Source organism: Xenopus laevis, chromosome 1S, assembly GCF_017654675.1.
Source record: "Xenopus laevis strain J_2021 chromosome 1S, Xenopus_laevis_v10.1, whole genome shotgun sequence".
Classification (NCBI taxonomy): Eukaryota; Metazoa; Chordata; class Amphibia; order Anura; family Pipidae; genus Xenopus; species Xenopus laevis.
The window spans coordinates 42,676,909-42,692,934 of NC_054372.1; the positions used below are offsets into that span (position 1 = coordinate 42,676,909).

Here is a 16,026-nt window from a genome sequence, read left to right on the forward strand (position 1 = left end):
TCTCTCTGGGGCAAATTCACTAAGATGCGAAGTTGCGCCAGGCGCAACTTCGCCGCACTTCGCCGCACTTCGCCAGGCGAAGTTTTGCCAGGGCTCCGCAAATTCACTAAAATCTGAAGTTGCGCACAGGGGTAGCGTAAGGTTGCGAAGTTGCGCTAGTGTTGATTCGTTATATAAAGCGAAGTTGCGCTAGCGAAGGCTAATTTGCATAAGGCGCGAAATTCAAATTTCAATGGAGGAACACGTATCTGCACTACAAATGCCTAGAAAACCTTCAAATCAGCAAATAAAAATTTTATTTTGCCCTACACATGTGCCCACTGTCTAGGTAAGTTGCCATGAGTCAGGAAATGTAGGGGGGAGGAAGGGGAGCCCCAAAAAATTTTCGATCTTTTTCAGCCTATCACCCATCATGTAGAAAACACGCCAGCGTTTTTTGGGACTTAGAAAAAAAATTGACTTTTTTTTAAAACAATCCCTATCTACTCTATTGCGCTTCGCCAGGTCTGAGGTGGCGAAGGAAGTCTAGCGTAAAAGGTAGCGTTCAGTACACTGCGCAAGTTAGTGAATTTGCGTAGTTTCGTCGCTAGCGAAGATTCGCCTGGCGTAAGGTTGTGAAGTAACACTAGCGAAACTACGCCAGCGTTCGTTAGTGAATTTGCGCAGTAGCGAAAATGCCAAACGCTAGCGAATTAACGCTAGCGTTCGGCGCTTCGCGCCTTAGTGAATTTGCCCCAGTCTGACACCAGCACAGGAATTATCTACCCACATCTAAAACTACTAAAGAGGAAAATCTTATCATACTTACCGTGATTTTCTTTTCCTGGACTGTAACATGGCAGTGGGCACTAACGGGTTAACCCCCCTCGTCATGTGACGGACAGGAAATACCTCATCAATAAAAGCCTCCCTAGCCCCTGATACGTCCTCCAATTTTTTCTCTGTACCGATGATCTCCCCTTAAGGGCTGGGAAGTGTTGCCCACTGCCATGTTACAGTCCAGGAAAAGAAAATCACGGTAAGTATGATAAGATTTTCCTCTTTCCTGTCCTTCACATGGCAGTGGGCACTAACGGGACCTTACTAAGCAGTAAAGGATAACACTTGGGCGGGCAAATGCAAATATATTTATTCATTTAAGGTAGCTGCTTGAAGAATGGATCTTCCAATTTTGAACGATTTTCTGCCCAGACGTCTAATTTGTAGAACTTTATAAAAGTGTTGACACTGGACCAAACTGCCGCTCTGCATAAATCCTCTGTCGAAACTTGGGCATGGAAAGCCCAGGATGTCGCAACCGCTCTGGTGGAATGAGCCTTAATGTTTAATGGGACTTGCACTGCACTAGCTTTGTAAGCCTCTGAGATACAAGACTTTATCCATCTGGCTATTGTAGGCTTTGAAGCTTTGCAGCCGGCCTTCGAGCCTGAAGGGATGAGAAGGATATTATCGTCCTTTCGGATGTCTTTTAATCTGTTAAGGTAAATCTTTAGGCATCTCACTATGTCAAGGTTATGCCATCGAGCTTCTTCCTCTGTTTGGGGTGAAGGAAAGAAAGTAGGTAGTACAATGTCCTGATTCATGTGGAACTCTGATACTACTTTTGAGATGAAATTTTGTGGAGTTTTCATGATAACACAATCATCCATGAATCTGAGGTGACTGTCCAAGGCTATGAGAGCCTGAATTTCACCTACTCTTCTAGCTGATGTTATTGCTAGAAGAAAAGCCATCTTCCAAGTTGTGAATTTTAGCTGAACTGTGTCAAAAGGTTCAAAAGGTTCTTGTGTTAGAGCTTGTAGCACCAGAGACAAATCCCAAGGCGGAACTCTTTCTTTAATTTTGGGCTTTATTCTTCTTAAAGCTTGAAAGAAACGGGATACTAGAGGTTTTGATGCCCAAGACTCTCCATGTAAGGCTGATAAAGCTGAAATTTGCCCTTTTAATGAGGAAACACTCAGATCTTTGTCTAAGCCGGATTGCAAGAATTCCACAACCTGCTCCTGAGATGCTGCTTCACTGGATTTATTGTTGCTGACACACCAGTTTATGTAAACTTCCCATATTTTGTAATATTTTTGGGAAGTAGATGGCTTTCTGGCTGCTAGGAGTGTGTTTATAGTCCTATGAGATAGACCTAGGTTTTCCATGTTTAACCTTTCAGTCGCCATGCCGTCAATTTCCAACTTCTCGGGTTTGGATGCAGAAGAGGCCCCTGTCTCAATAAATTCTGATGTACTGGGATTTTGAGTGGGGGAGCTTGTGCCATATTGAATAATTGGGGGAACCAGATCCTTCTGGGCCACCAAGGTAAAATTGCTATTACCTCTGCTTTGTCCTCCTTGATTTTCCTGAGAAGCTTGGGAATCAAGGGGATTGGTGGGAACACATAAGCAAGTTTGAAGTTCCATGGAATTCTGAAGCAGTCTTGGTACCGGGCTTGATTGTCTTTGAACCTGGAATAAAACAGGGGAACCTTCCTGTTCATTGATGTGGCCATCAGATCGATTTCTGGTAGACCCAAAATCTCCGATATCTGGATAAAAATATTTTGATCTAGTTCCCATTCTCCTGGGTGAGGGTTCCGACTGAGCCAATCTGCCCATACATTCATTTTCCCTGGTATGTGGAGGGCAGCAAGATCTGATATATGAGCTTCCGCCCACTGGAAGATAAGTTGAGCAATTTGAAGTAAGGATCGGCTCCTTGTGCCTCCTTGTTTCATCAGGTATCTCACTGTGGTCATGTTGTCGGAGTTCACCATAATCGCCTTTCCTTTGATGTCTTTTTTGAACTTCAGGAGAGCTAGTCGGACTGCCATAAGCTCTTTCCAGTTCGATGAATACTTTATTTGATAAGATTTCCATCTTCCCCAAACCGACTTGTGTTCTATGTGAGCTCCCCATCCGTGTTTGCTCGCATCTGTGGTCAGGTGTAGCCACTGAGGAGATAAGAGAGATTTCCCCTTTAACAAATTCTGCTGAATTTTCCACCAGGTTAGGCTGATTCTGACTGCCCGGCTGATTTGAATGACTTGAGAATCTTGAGTTTTGTTCCATTGCTTCAAGAATTCTGATTGAAGGGGTCTGATATGGGATAGAGCCCATTTTACAGCATCTCTTGTAGCCACTAACTTTCCTAGGAGTTGTTGGCATATTAAGGCTGTAGAGACTGGGAACTTTGTGAATTTGGTTATGAGATGATGAATCTCTTCTGCTTTCTCTGTCGGAAGAAAAATCTTGAAGTTCACTGTGTCTAGGTAAAACCCTAGATATTTTAAGTTTTGAGTTGGTATTAGACAAGATTTTTCGGTATTTAGTATCCATCCATGATCTTGAAGGATCTTTGTTACGGTTCGAGTGTGATGATTTAGAATCAAAGGACAAGAGGCCTTGATCATAATGTCGTCTAAATAGGCAAATATCTCTATTCCCAAAGTTCTGATGTGTGCTAGTAGTGGAGCAAGAACCTTCGTAAAAGTCCTTGGCGCGGTGGCTAGGCCGAACGGGAGAGCCGCATATTGGAAATGTTTTCCTCGAATGCAAAACCTTAGAAATTTCTGATGAGCTGGAAACACAGGTATGTGTAAATAAGCATCCTTTAGATCTATTCTCACCATCCAATCTCCTGGTTTCAGCATTTGAGATATTGAGGAAGTTGTCTCCATACGAAATTTCTTTATTGTCAGATATTTGTTCAATTCTTTTAAGTTCAGAATGATTCTGAAGTCTCCTGATGTCTTTCTTCTTAGGAAGATTGATGAATAATTGCCTTTTCCCCTTTCTTGTATTGGAACTGGAAGAATAACTTTTTCTTCTAGTAGTCGTAAAATGCCCATCTTTAGGGCTGTATTCGCTTCTTCGGTTTTTGGTTCTCTTGAACTTTTGAATTTTGGAGGAGGGAAATTTTTGAATTCTAGGCAATAACCATTGGAAACGATTTGTGTTACCCATTCGTCCGAAATTGTGTGAGCCCAAACAGAATGAAAGTCGAGAAGTCTTCCGCCAACCTGATGCTGTAGGGCTCGCAAACCATCATAAGTTTTTTGGATTTCCCTGCTTCTTGTCTTCTTTACGTTGAAAAAACTGGCTTTTGCCTTTCCAGTAATTTTGCCCGGAGAAATTTCTGCCCGGTCTATAAGATCTAGCTTGTCTGAAAGCTCCCCTTGATGGTCTTGGAGGTTGCCTTTTGTCTCCCTGTCCTCTTCTATCCTGGGGCAGGAAAAAGGATTTCCCTGCCGAAGCTTTTGAAATTATGCTATCCAGCTTTTGACCGAATAAGAGATTTCCTTCAAAAGGGAGGGAGCAAAGGTTGTGTTTTGATGGTGTATCCGCCATCCAATGTCTTAACCACAATGATCTTCTAGCTGCAACTGCAAGGCTCATGCCTTTTGCAGCCAGCATAACTCCATCTAAGGAAGCCTCGGAAACAAAGTCGTTTACTGCTTTTACTTTTTCCAACATTTTTAAGATTTCATCCCTGCTGATTTTTTCATTTAAAGCTTCTTCAATCTCTCGGATCCAAATGTTGTTTGCTCTTGCCAAGGATGTAATGGCTATAGCCGGTTTACAGGAGGCGCCTGCCACCAGGTAAGCTTTTTTTAACGTGTAATCCTGCCTTCTTTCCATAGCATCACGTAGAGATACCCCTTCATCTACTGGTAAAGTGGTTTTCCTAGCGACCCTAGTAATAGCAGCATCGACCTTGGGAGCTGTGTTCCACTCTTTAATCTCCTCATCTTTGAAAGGGTACATTTTCTTTATTCTTTTGTTAGTGTAAAATTTTTTATCTGGAGTGTTCCATTCTTTATTTATCATATCATTAATTACCTTATGAACTGGAAAAACAGCTGATTTTTTTGAGGCTGTATGAAACATTAGGTCTTTGTCTTCCGTTGTTTTAGCGGATGTATCTAGTTTTAATGTTTCCCTCATGGCTGTGATTAGAGGTTCCACAAGCTCAATGTTGAAAGAAAATTCTTCCCGGTCTTCGGCTTCATTCTGAGATAACTCTGTGTCACTTGAAATGGGGGAATCCGATAAGGACACATTCTGTCTGCCATCCAAACTTGTTATGGTCAAAGATCTTCTTTCCAAAGCGTGAGAGGAAACTTTTGATAAAACGTTTTCGGTAACTTTGTTAACCATATCGTTCATGGTTTGATCTACTTTCCCTTTCATCCAATCCATGAATGATGAGACCTCTTGTGAGGTAGATGGGCTTGCTAATTGATTCAGGCATTCTTGACACAGCTTTTTGTTTAAAAGTGCTGGATTTTCACAAGAGAGACACTCTTTCCTTGAGGATTTACTTCTCCCTTCGCTTCTTTCTCTGCCCTGATCATATCTTCTTCTGTCAGGGGAATGCCTGTGAAAAACAGTGCCCATAATATTAATAACATATAAAATAATGCTTTCTTCGGCTCAATCACTGTCCACTCACCCCCTTGAACTTGAGTGCGATCGCCTCCCAGAGCTCATAGCTGTATTAGGGAAAAGGTAACAATTATCCATAAGCAAGTAGGTAGAAAAAAGAAAACCTTACTGCCAATGTTCCCTGTGGATGCACTTACTGCAGTGTCTTAATCCCAGTTGGAGGCTTAGAAAGTTGTCCTTGGTTGATGATCCAAATCTCACCTTGGTTTCCTTGAGGTTATTATATAATTTATGCGGGGAGACCCGCGGAGCACGCCAGTTTTTATCCGTGCTTGAATTCCGCCGGAAATGACGTCATCCGTCTGGCTGCGCTCCAGATGATCCGGCGTCTTACTGCGCATGCGCCCCAAGCGGAGCATTGCGGCTTATGGCGCCGGCTGGCAACAACGGCCACGGCCCCGGAGGAAGAGGCCCTGCAGGGACTCACTAAAGGCATGATGCATTGTCCCGCAGCATCAGTGGATGGAGCCAGGATCCACCGGATTCGAGGGTGAGCCACAAATGACGAGGGACAGGAAAAAATTAAGAGGACGTATCAGGGGCTAGGGAGGCTTTTATTGATGAGGTATTTCCTGTCCGTCACATGACGAGGGGGGTTAACCCGTTAGTGCCCACTGCCATGTGAAGGACAGGAAAATAACATTGCTGTTGATTGGTTCATTTCTGGGCTTAAGCAAAGAGAAGATCTGTAGCAGATAGTTGTAACAGCTGTTTATTTAGTTCATAGCCTGAAATGCAAGGTGAGGGGCAGGGGGGTTCTTTAATTCTATGTTACATGAACTTGTTACTATGATGGTGTACATTTACAAAAGTTCTTCTCTGCAGTTTTTATTATTATTTATTTTTTATAGTTCCTGGGATATTATTATTATTTTATTATTAACATGTATTTATATAGCGCCAACATATTGCGTAGCACTGTAAAGTAACTGTGATTATACAACTACATCACATGAATTACATACATAGAATATATGGAGTAACAAACATCACAATCAATACAGGTACAAAGAGGTGAGGAAGGCCTTATGCATAGGCATACAGTCTAAAGGGAAGGGAGTAATACACAAGGTGTGGGAGTGGGCAAGATCGAAGTAAGTGGGTGAGAAATGTGGTGTTGTATGTGGTGTTGCGTTTGGTAGTTAAGCAGAGTGAGGGTAGGCTTCTCGAAAGAAGTGCGTTTTCAGAGATTTTTTGAAAGCAGAAAGGTTGGGAGAAAGTCGGACAGATCGTGGGAGAGCGTTCCAGAGGAGGGGTGCAGCCCTTCCAAAGTCTTGAATGCGAGCATGTGAGGAGGTAATGAGAGAAGAGTTGACTAGCAGGTCAGTAGAGGAGCGAAGTAAGCGAGTGGGTGAGTATATAGAGATGAGTTCAGAGATGTAGGGTGGAGCAGAGTTGTGAAGTGCTTTGAAAGTCAGTGTCATTAATTTGAATTTGATTCTGAAAGGTAACGGAAGCCAGTGCAGGGATTGACAGAATGGCGAGGCAGAGGATGAGCGGTTGCTGAGGTGTATGAGCCTCGCAGCAGTGTTCATTATGGACTGGAGAGGTGACAGTCTCTGGAGGGGGAGGCCAATTAAAAGAGAGTTACAGTAGTCTAGACGCGATATGATGAGAGAGTGAATAAGAATTTTGGCAGCGTCTTGGGTGATAAATGATCGTATTTTGGATATGTTCCTTAGGTGGAAGTGACATGATTTAATAAGTGACTGGATATGAGGAGTGAATGACAGGGCAGAATCTAGGATAACCCCAAGGCACCGGGCCTGGGGAGAGGGGGTGATAGTGGAATTGTTAACTATGATGGATACTTCGGGGATGCTACTGGTGTTTCTTGGAGGAAAGAGAACCATTTCAGTTTTAGAGAGGTTTAATTTAAGGTAGCGTTGCGACATCCAGGTAGAGATAGCGGACAGGCAGGAGGAGACGCGAGTTAGGAGTTCTGGGTTGAGATCAGGAGATGAGAGATAGATTTGAGTATCGTCAGCATAGAGGTGGTAGTTGGTTTAGACTAATACCAGTCTTTTGGTAATGCTCTTTTATAGTCAGAGTATCTGCAAACTTACGGTTAACTGATTATGTAGATGGTTAATGTTCTTTAAGGAATTCAGGATTATGTAGATGGTTGATGGTTAATGTTCTTTAAGGAATTCAGATCATTTTACTGACTATGTATGGCAGTCACATACATTGCTTACAGGTTATAAATGTCTTTATGGATCCATTCCTATTTGTAGCTGTTTTAATCAGTGAATGATAACATTTTCTAAAAATCCATCTGAAAACAAAACGAAGAGCAAGCCTCACTCGGTAAGTGTCATCAATGGTTTCAGATGTATGACTAATCTGTGTGGTTTCATAAATTGTATTTTTATTGTGGCAGGGGTCAAGTTAGTAAAATGAAGTGTATATTATGTTATAAAGTGTTTGATGCATTTATCAGGGTTTGCTTTTATGTTATGGTTTCAAACAGCTGTCGGTTCAGCAATTACTCTTTTCATCTGCCTTCAAAGTAAGAGTTAACGTTATTTATATTGCTTCTGCGATTAGAAACTTCAAAATAATGTTATGTCCCTTTGTCTTAATTGGACTCAAGTTGCAGGGGATTATTGAATGAAAAAGTTTGATATTATCACAAACTAGTAATACAGTATGTAATGTGCTGCATGTAGGGAAATCGGTAGGGTTAAATGAATCATTTATTAAGGGTAAGGCCACACTAAGCGATAGCGCGGCGTTTTGACTCGCCGCGACTATTCGCCGCGACTTTTAATCACAGCGAGGCGATTTCGAGCGACAATAGAAAAAAGATCGCCGCGTGTGTTTTTACGCAGCGATTCCCCATAGATGCCAGCGCCAAAGTTTCGCCAGCGATTGAGGATTAAAAGTCGCGGCGAATAGTCGCGGCGAGTCAAATCGCCGCGCTATCGCTTAGTGTGGCCTTACCCTAAGATGCACAGAATGCAAACAGAAATACAGTCATCTCTTGTTTTGTATTCTGTAGGATTAGTTTAATACCATCATTATTTTATTGCTTTGCTAATTAGGAATAGAATGAAATGTGTTTCAGGAGTCTGTATATTGGAGTATGCCATAGTTCATGGATGAGCCAGTTAAAGGCATGGCTGTGTTTGAATCAAATAGCCAAATAGTTCAAATATTGTACAGTTTGGCCTTAAAGTGGACGACCAAATGTCAGTAATCAGACTGATTTGCAAAGAAGAAGTGTAGGCCAATGCAACACTAGTATTGCAGAGATTCCCATACAGATGGTGAGAACTTCCCTGTAACACATAGCTGCCGAACAGGTCCACCCATAGACTGATGTTTATGCAGTTTAGCCAGAAATTAGTACATTGTGGTATGGTATAATCATAACCAGTTATTCCTTTTGTTTTTGGAATATGTTTTGCGTGAAAGGACCAATATGCTCAAAAAACAAATCAAGATTGTTTGGCTTTATTTTTTAATGGCTATTTTCTGGTAAACCAGAGTCTCAAGAAATAGGAAATTAGTAATATTATTATTGGTAATTAGATATGCACCAAATCCACTTTTTTGGATTCGGCTGAACCCCCGAATCCTTTGTGAAAGATTCGGCTGAATACCGAACCGAATCTGGACCCTAATTTGCATATGCAAATTAGGGGTGGGAAATTAGGGGTGGGAAGGGGAAAACATTTTTTACTTCCTTGTTTTGTGAATAATAGCATAATTTCCCTCCCTGACCCTAATTTACATATGCAAATTAGGATTTGGATTTGGTTTGGCCGGGCAGAAGGATTTGGCCGAATCCGAATCCTGCTTAAAAAAGCCGAATCTTGTCCGAATCCCGAATCCTGGATTAGGTGCATCCCTATTGTTACTACATTTTTGTGTACCAGTGGTTTTTTGAAGTGCCATGTAAACATCATGGCACAAATCAGAATCTCTGGCTCTTGCACTATGGTCCTTTAGAACTAGCCAAGTGGATTCTACAAACTATAGAGTTTTTCCTCTTTTTAACCTGAAGTTGAAATATATGTATGGGATCTCTTATCTAGAAAGCTTTAAATGATGGACTGCTCAGGGGACCTGAGATGAAAGTTATGTACAAAATACAGCAGATTGTAGGATTTACAATTATATGATGACTGCAGATATGAGTGGGTTACATGAATGCTGTTGGCTCAAGAAGAAGACATTTATGATTTTGGCTGCAACAGCTGTGTTTTCCTCAGTGTCAGTACACTCAGATGTTCTTTTGAAATGTGTATACATAACATTTATTAAACTGAGGACTTTTAACAGGTAGAGGATTTTAATATAGATTCACCTGGATGGCTAATCAGTTTTTATCACTAATGGGATTACTCTGTCACTGGATATCTTACAACCATCAACAAAATCATAAAGCTGTGTGTTCAGTGCATTCACAACCACCTATATATTATTGGAAAGCCCACTGGAATCCATTAGTTTGAGTGTCTCCGTGAACCTCTCCTGTTTGGAGTTCACATCTTGGGACGTTTCACATGGAAGCATGGCAAGCCTTGTCCAGTACATGGTGTTTTATACTTTCAAAGAAGCTTTCTTCTTCATTTGCCATCAGGAGTTCCCAGCAAAAGGAAAATTGTATATATTTTTAATCATGTTTGTGGTATTGAGCATAGTACTATTTTATGATTGCATAATACATTCTATTTTGTGTGAGAAAGTAGGCTTTTTTTTAATGAATAACTATTGCTCCAGCTTTGACCCCTTGTATTGGGAATGTGCCATTTCCTGGGAATCCAGGTCTGACCCCTTGCAACAGAGACATAATAAGGGAAGCAGAGCAGTCAACCCCTCTCACAGCTTCTCATAGGTGAAGCTATTCTGCAAGACCAAAACATGCACAATTACACAACTTCTGTTTTCACTTCCATAGAAATTTAAAATGTTTAAGAATAAATATTTCCTGAGTAACTCCATATAAGATTAAAAAAGAAAGAAAGAACCCCTCTTCGACCAGTGCTGAAATTCCACAATGTTATCTAAAATGTTATTATATAAGGTACCCACCTTGATTAAAATAAATACCACTCCCAACTTAACCTCGATACTGGGGTTAACCAGATTTTATATTAAAGTGCAAGTGCATTTGATATAAATAAGTATATAAATATCTGAGTGGAGTACATTTGATAGTACCTTAAAAAACTATGTACATTAAAGTGCTAGGTATGATAAATTATAATCAGTTGATTATTAAGTACAGACAATTAATAGTTTTTAAAGTGCAGTGCTATTGATTAATTCAATTCATACATTTTCCAGTAGATCAGTTAATTCCTTAATATATTATGAATTATTGAAGTGCAGTGCTAATAAATAAATTGTCCCACATGATTTAATAAATAGTAAAATTCATTGTGACCAATTAAGTATTTAAGGACAAATTAATACCAATGGACTCCAAATGGAGTCCAAATGAAAATAGTGAGAAAAGGTGGAGTTGTGCCTAAAACTTCTGCCTATATCATTACTAATCATGGGACACCACAAAGATAGAGAAAAGCAGGGTAACCAAGACTGGTCTCAATTTTAACTTGCCCTAACTTATAAAGAACTGTCTTATCCTTAAAAACAACAAATCAATGGTCCCTTAGGAATCCCAGTGCGGGACTGCAATAGAAGAGGGAGAAGAAGATTGAACCAGATGCCAATTTGAAGCTCAGCCCACCCTGCCCGACCAATTTAGTGTTTGAATTAGAAGGCTTTTAAGCTAAAATATCTTATAAAAACAATTTACACAGCAGCTATTCTATATAGTAATATATAGTAACATATATAGTAACATTTTAGATAACATTGTGGAATTTCAGCACTGGTGGAAGAGGGGTTCTTTCTTTCTTTTTTAATCAATTTAATTCTATCTGAAATTTTTCAGACCTCAATTTCATTAAAGGGATGAATAATTAAGTGTTAATCACGAGTATCTAATTCTTTTCAATATAACTCCATAAAAGATAATCTTGTAAATATCATTTGTATTATTATAATACTATTTTTGGTACACTAAAGCATTTTGTTACTTTTCGCATACATGGTAAGCTCCCAGTAGACCATGGGTTACATAGGACACTTCTCAGACAATGCGGACACTTGCTAAAGTGGTGGAGGAAAGGGTAATTAATGTAGTGGAACTGTAGCACTCATGTACAAACAGCAAACATGAAGAATGAACTGAGTGTCAGAGGTTATTAGCCATGAAAAATGGTTTTATTCAACATACAAATAAATAGCAATAGACACTTGATTTGTATTAACACTGAGGTACATAAATCCAGTCAAATAGAAGAACAGGTAGAATTAATATTCTAACACACAATCAACTGAGTAGATAGGTTGGATTAAAAGTCCCACCAGTGCGTAAGACATCTCTGTGTACTCGGTCCTCAGCCCTCCCAGGGAGAAGAGCACTAGCCCGGACCAATTTCCACTTTGGTCCCTGTAGTAGGTACTGTAGGTGTAGTGAGTCACACACTGCTTCTTCTAGTTTATCTTGTTCTGGTTTACAGGGTCCCTGATCCCCAACTACAAAGGTGAGGGATCACCTTTGACTGTGATAGTCTCCATACTAAGGGGTCCCTTCATCTCAGGTCCTCCAGCACTTCCACCTCCTGTCCAAGGTGGAGTCAAGAGAGGAAGAATTATGGGTTGCCCTTTTATTGAGTAGAGAACCACAAAATACCCATCATATACCTGCGCCAATGACAATACCACCCTCTAAAAGGTAATTTCAATTTGGTTAAAAAGCAATTGGGATTTAGAATGTGGAGTTGTTTTTTAGTTTTATTTATTTATGTAAGTTTGAGGTGTAATGGGCTAAGCATTGTACTATAAATATCTAATATAAGTAATTCTAAAACAACTGGACCTGCTGAGTAATCATTGAAGACGTTTTACTACTCATCTGAGCAACTTCTTCTCATTCTTCTCTGTGTATACATCCATTTATCGTACAGCACTGTAAAATATTTGTCACTTAATAAATACGTGTAGACTGTTGTTATTATTAATAATAACAATGATGATGGTAGTAATAACAACAAGGAATGCTTGCAAATATGTTAAGGTGCTGTACATCAAGGCACCTTTCCTCATCTAGGAAAATTATCTAGGATAATTATGAAGATGAAACTAAGGCGCCAATTTGACAAAAATAAATATGCCTCTAAAAATCCCATAGGAATTAATAGACAGTATACTTGTAATTCAGATTTTTTTTTCTTAGGAAGTCCACCGCCAACTAAACAGCTTAAATAAATACCAAATTGATTTAGAGGACAAAGGTAATGAGAAAATTAAACATGTAATCCTGTTTGTGTCATTTATTTTATTTGGACTATGTCCTGTTCTGTCAGATCAGTACAAATGTCTTTTTCTGGTTCTGAGTGCTCCTGATAAGTTCCTGAGCTTGAACCTGAAATGTGTTCTGGGTAAGTAACCAGCCCCAGTGTGCATGAGCTACAAGCACCATTGGTAAATTGTATGTCATTTATGCATGTGGACAAGGGGGTGAAACTTGTGCTTAATGTTCTGTGCATGAAATTTGCACATTAGTCTTGACTACGGGATGTGTATTTCATATATTTGTATTGTGTCATTTGTAACATTCCATCAGGGCCAGAACTAGGGGTAGGCAGAAGAGGCACCAGCTTAGGGCGCAATGGCAGGAGGGCGCTGGGCAGGTACCACTTAAATTGTCTTCTGCCTACCACTAGTCTGTTTTCCCATGTCTCTTTGGTTTCCCCCCTCCCCAGCTCTGCGCCCTCCCCTCTGCCCCCTTCCCCTCTTCTTGCTGCTCCTTTCCCCTCTGATGCTCTCCTCCCCTGCAACCCCTCCCCTCCATCACTCTCAACTCTTTCCTCTATCTTTCCCCGTTCTGCGCATGCACAAATTGCGGTTCATCTGGGGCGCATACGCGGGAGGAGCGGGGTGGCTGGCCGGGTTGCCTAGGGCACCCACCTGACTTGGCCCAGCCCTGCATTCCATTAAGCTAGCTTTTTTGTAAAATGTTCTCTAAAGAATAGCATGACCAGTACCACTGATTACATTGCATTGAAACAGAGGTGACTGATTAAAACGTTCTACTACCTGCCCAAGACAGGCTTAAGCAGGGCCGGAACTAGGGGTAGGCAGAGTAGGCAAGTGCCTAGGGCGCAAAGCTGGAGGGGCGCCAGGCACGTACCTGCTCAGTCGCCTACCCCATGTCCGGTCCCGTCTCAGATGAAAGTGAGTCTGAGAAAGCCAAAAATAGAGGCCTATATAAAACTAAGCTCTCTATGTACTCGAGGGTATATTCCATCTGAGCCTAGTATCTTGTTCACATTCATTTTGAGTACCATACCCTGTGTCAGCCACTGGCTTGGCTGCCACACCCGCAACCTGTATCTTTTTACTATTAATATACTTAAAAAAAATGTTGAGCCTGTACCACATTCTGTTCCTAATGTTCTGTCCTTGCCTTCTTGGTTACTGTTTTACAACATGTGTTAACAGTAATTGTGTCCTTTATGTCCCCTCTGACTTGTAGTTTTTCAAATGTTTCCCTCTTTGTTACTTTTAACTTCCTTACTGCTGTTAAGTCACTTGGGTGGTCCTTAATGCTCTTACATTTCCTCCTTAAGGGAATATATTGAGAACAGTAATTACAGTATTTAATATCATTTAAAATTACAACTATTTCTGTTCTGTGTTTTTAGCCCCAATCTAAAATACTGACCTTTACAAGTTTGATGTTGCCTCAGTGTATATTTTCTTATTTCAACAAACATTAAATTATATAATATTATGGTTACTATCACCCGGGGGTTCAATAACTTGCACATTTGTTATAGGGATGCAGCGAATCCAGGATTCGGGATTTGGGCAGGATTCAGCCTTTTTCAGCAGGATTTGGATTAGACCGAATCCTTCTGCCTGGCCGAACCGAATCCTAATTTGCAAATGCAGATTAGGGTTGGGAGGGAAATTATGTGACTTTTTGTCACAAAACAAGGAAGTAAAAAATGTTTTCCTCATCCCACCCCTAATTTGCATATGCAAATTAGGATTCGGTTCGGTATTCGGCCGAATCTTCTGCAAAGGATTGGGGGGTTCGGCCGAATCCAAAATAATGGATTCAGTGCATCCCTAATTTGTTTTACAATCTGGATTATTAAAGACCATAAGATGCAGTATAACATGATATCTGATTGGCTCCTCGGGAACCAGTAACATAAAATTGTCATGCAACAATTTTATAAACTTGTTTCCATTAACTGTCCTGCCAGTACTGTTGCTTCAACTCCATATCTATTTGCAACAGGAACTAAGCCTATTCTTCTTAGCTAACTTGAAGGGTTCTATAGCAGTGGCCCCAACCTTTTTTTTGCCCCAGGGACTGGTGTAAAGCCTTCATTTTTTTCAAGGACTGGGGGGGGGGGACGTCAGGTGTGTGCGGTGTCAAATTTTGTGTATGCCGTATCAAATTCAGACGCATTGCGTCAAATTCGGACTTGGCTCGGTGGCTCAGTTCAAGTATGTCTGAGGCCCGGCGGTTGGGGACCCCTGTTCTATAGCATACTCTAACAATTAATTTGCTGGATTCTTTACAATATGTGAAAAGCTTGACTCATAAGGTTTTAGCACTTTTTCCTTTATGATGAGTTTTAAATTCTGCTTAGCAAACAGACATACCTCTCCTCCTTTGTTAATGTCCTCTGTCCCTCAGAAAGAGGGGAAGTATAAACTTCTATATTCATTACACAGTCGTGTGACTCATTCCACCATGTTTCAGCAATACCAGTTACATCATATCCCCCCCCCGTGCCAGTACCTCAAGCTCTCCCATTTAAGCTTCTTGCTTTTGTAAACATACATTTAATACTGGCACCATTTGTAACTTGTTTAAATACACATTCTGACCTTGTATCCAACTCGCCACCTTCATTTTTCTTTATGCCTACATCCTTCTGTAACCTTCTTTCCAAAGAATTGTTTACTGGTAGGTGTGCAGTATACTTTTTCTGTTAGTTTTGTTAATTTTTTGACATTTACTGCTGTTTTTGTTTAATTTTATGTATAAGGACCCAAAAGGTCCCTGTTCAGTAACATATGCCTAGTGAAAGGTTGGTTTCCCCAATTGACCCAGATACCTAGCAACCAAATGCTGTCTATCTTAGCAAGAGACACATCTGTTGCACTGATGAGCAGTAGTGTGGAGTTAGTAGTAAGCAGAAGTGTAAGGGAACAGAGTCTGGAAAGGGACTCAGGCTATTCTTAGAGACATAGGGGGAAATTCACTAAAGGGCAAAGTGACTAACATTAGAGAAAATTCGCCAGCATGACGTCATTTCGGCACTTTGCCGATTTACTAACGGGCGCAGGCGTAAATTCGCTAGTGAAGGAGATAGACTGTGTATATCACACTCTAACGCCAGGCGAATTATCGCTCTGGCGAATGGACGTAACTACGCAAATTCACTAAGATTTTAATGAACGTGAATGTTGTGCCAGACTTGCCTTCACCACCTCAGACCAGTAGTGCATTAGAGTAGATAGGAGTTCCTCAAAAAATAGTTGA

The 16,026-nt window shown here is 40.7% G+C and overlaps 1 protein-coding gene across 1 annotated transcript in view; it reads left to right on the forward strand.

Moving 5' to 3' along the window:
- Window positions 1-12,821: 12,821 nt before the first annotated feature.
- The window catches only part of pdgfc.S (platelet derived growth factor C S homeolog), a 189,156-nt gene continuing 185,951 nt past the window's right edge, over window positions 12,822-16,026 (forward strand). Inside the window, exon 1 of the mRNA XM_018243245.2 lies at window positions 12,822-12,898. The gene's annotated coding sequence lies outside the window, so the exon portion shown is untranslated. The remainder of the gene's footprint in view (window positions 12,899-16,026) is intronic.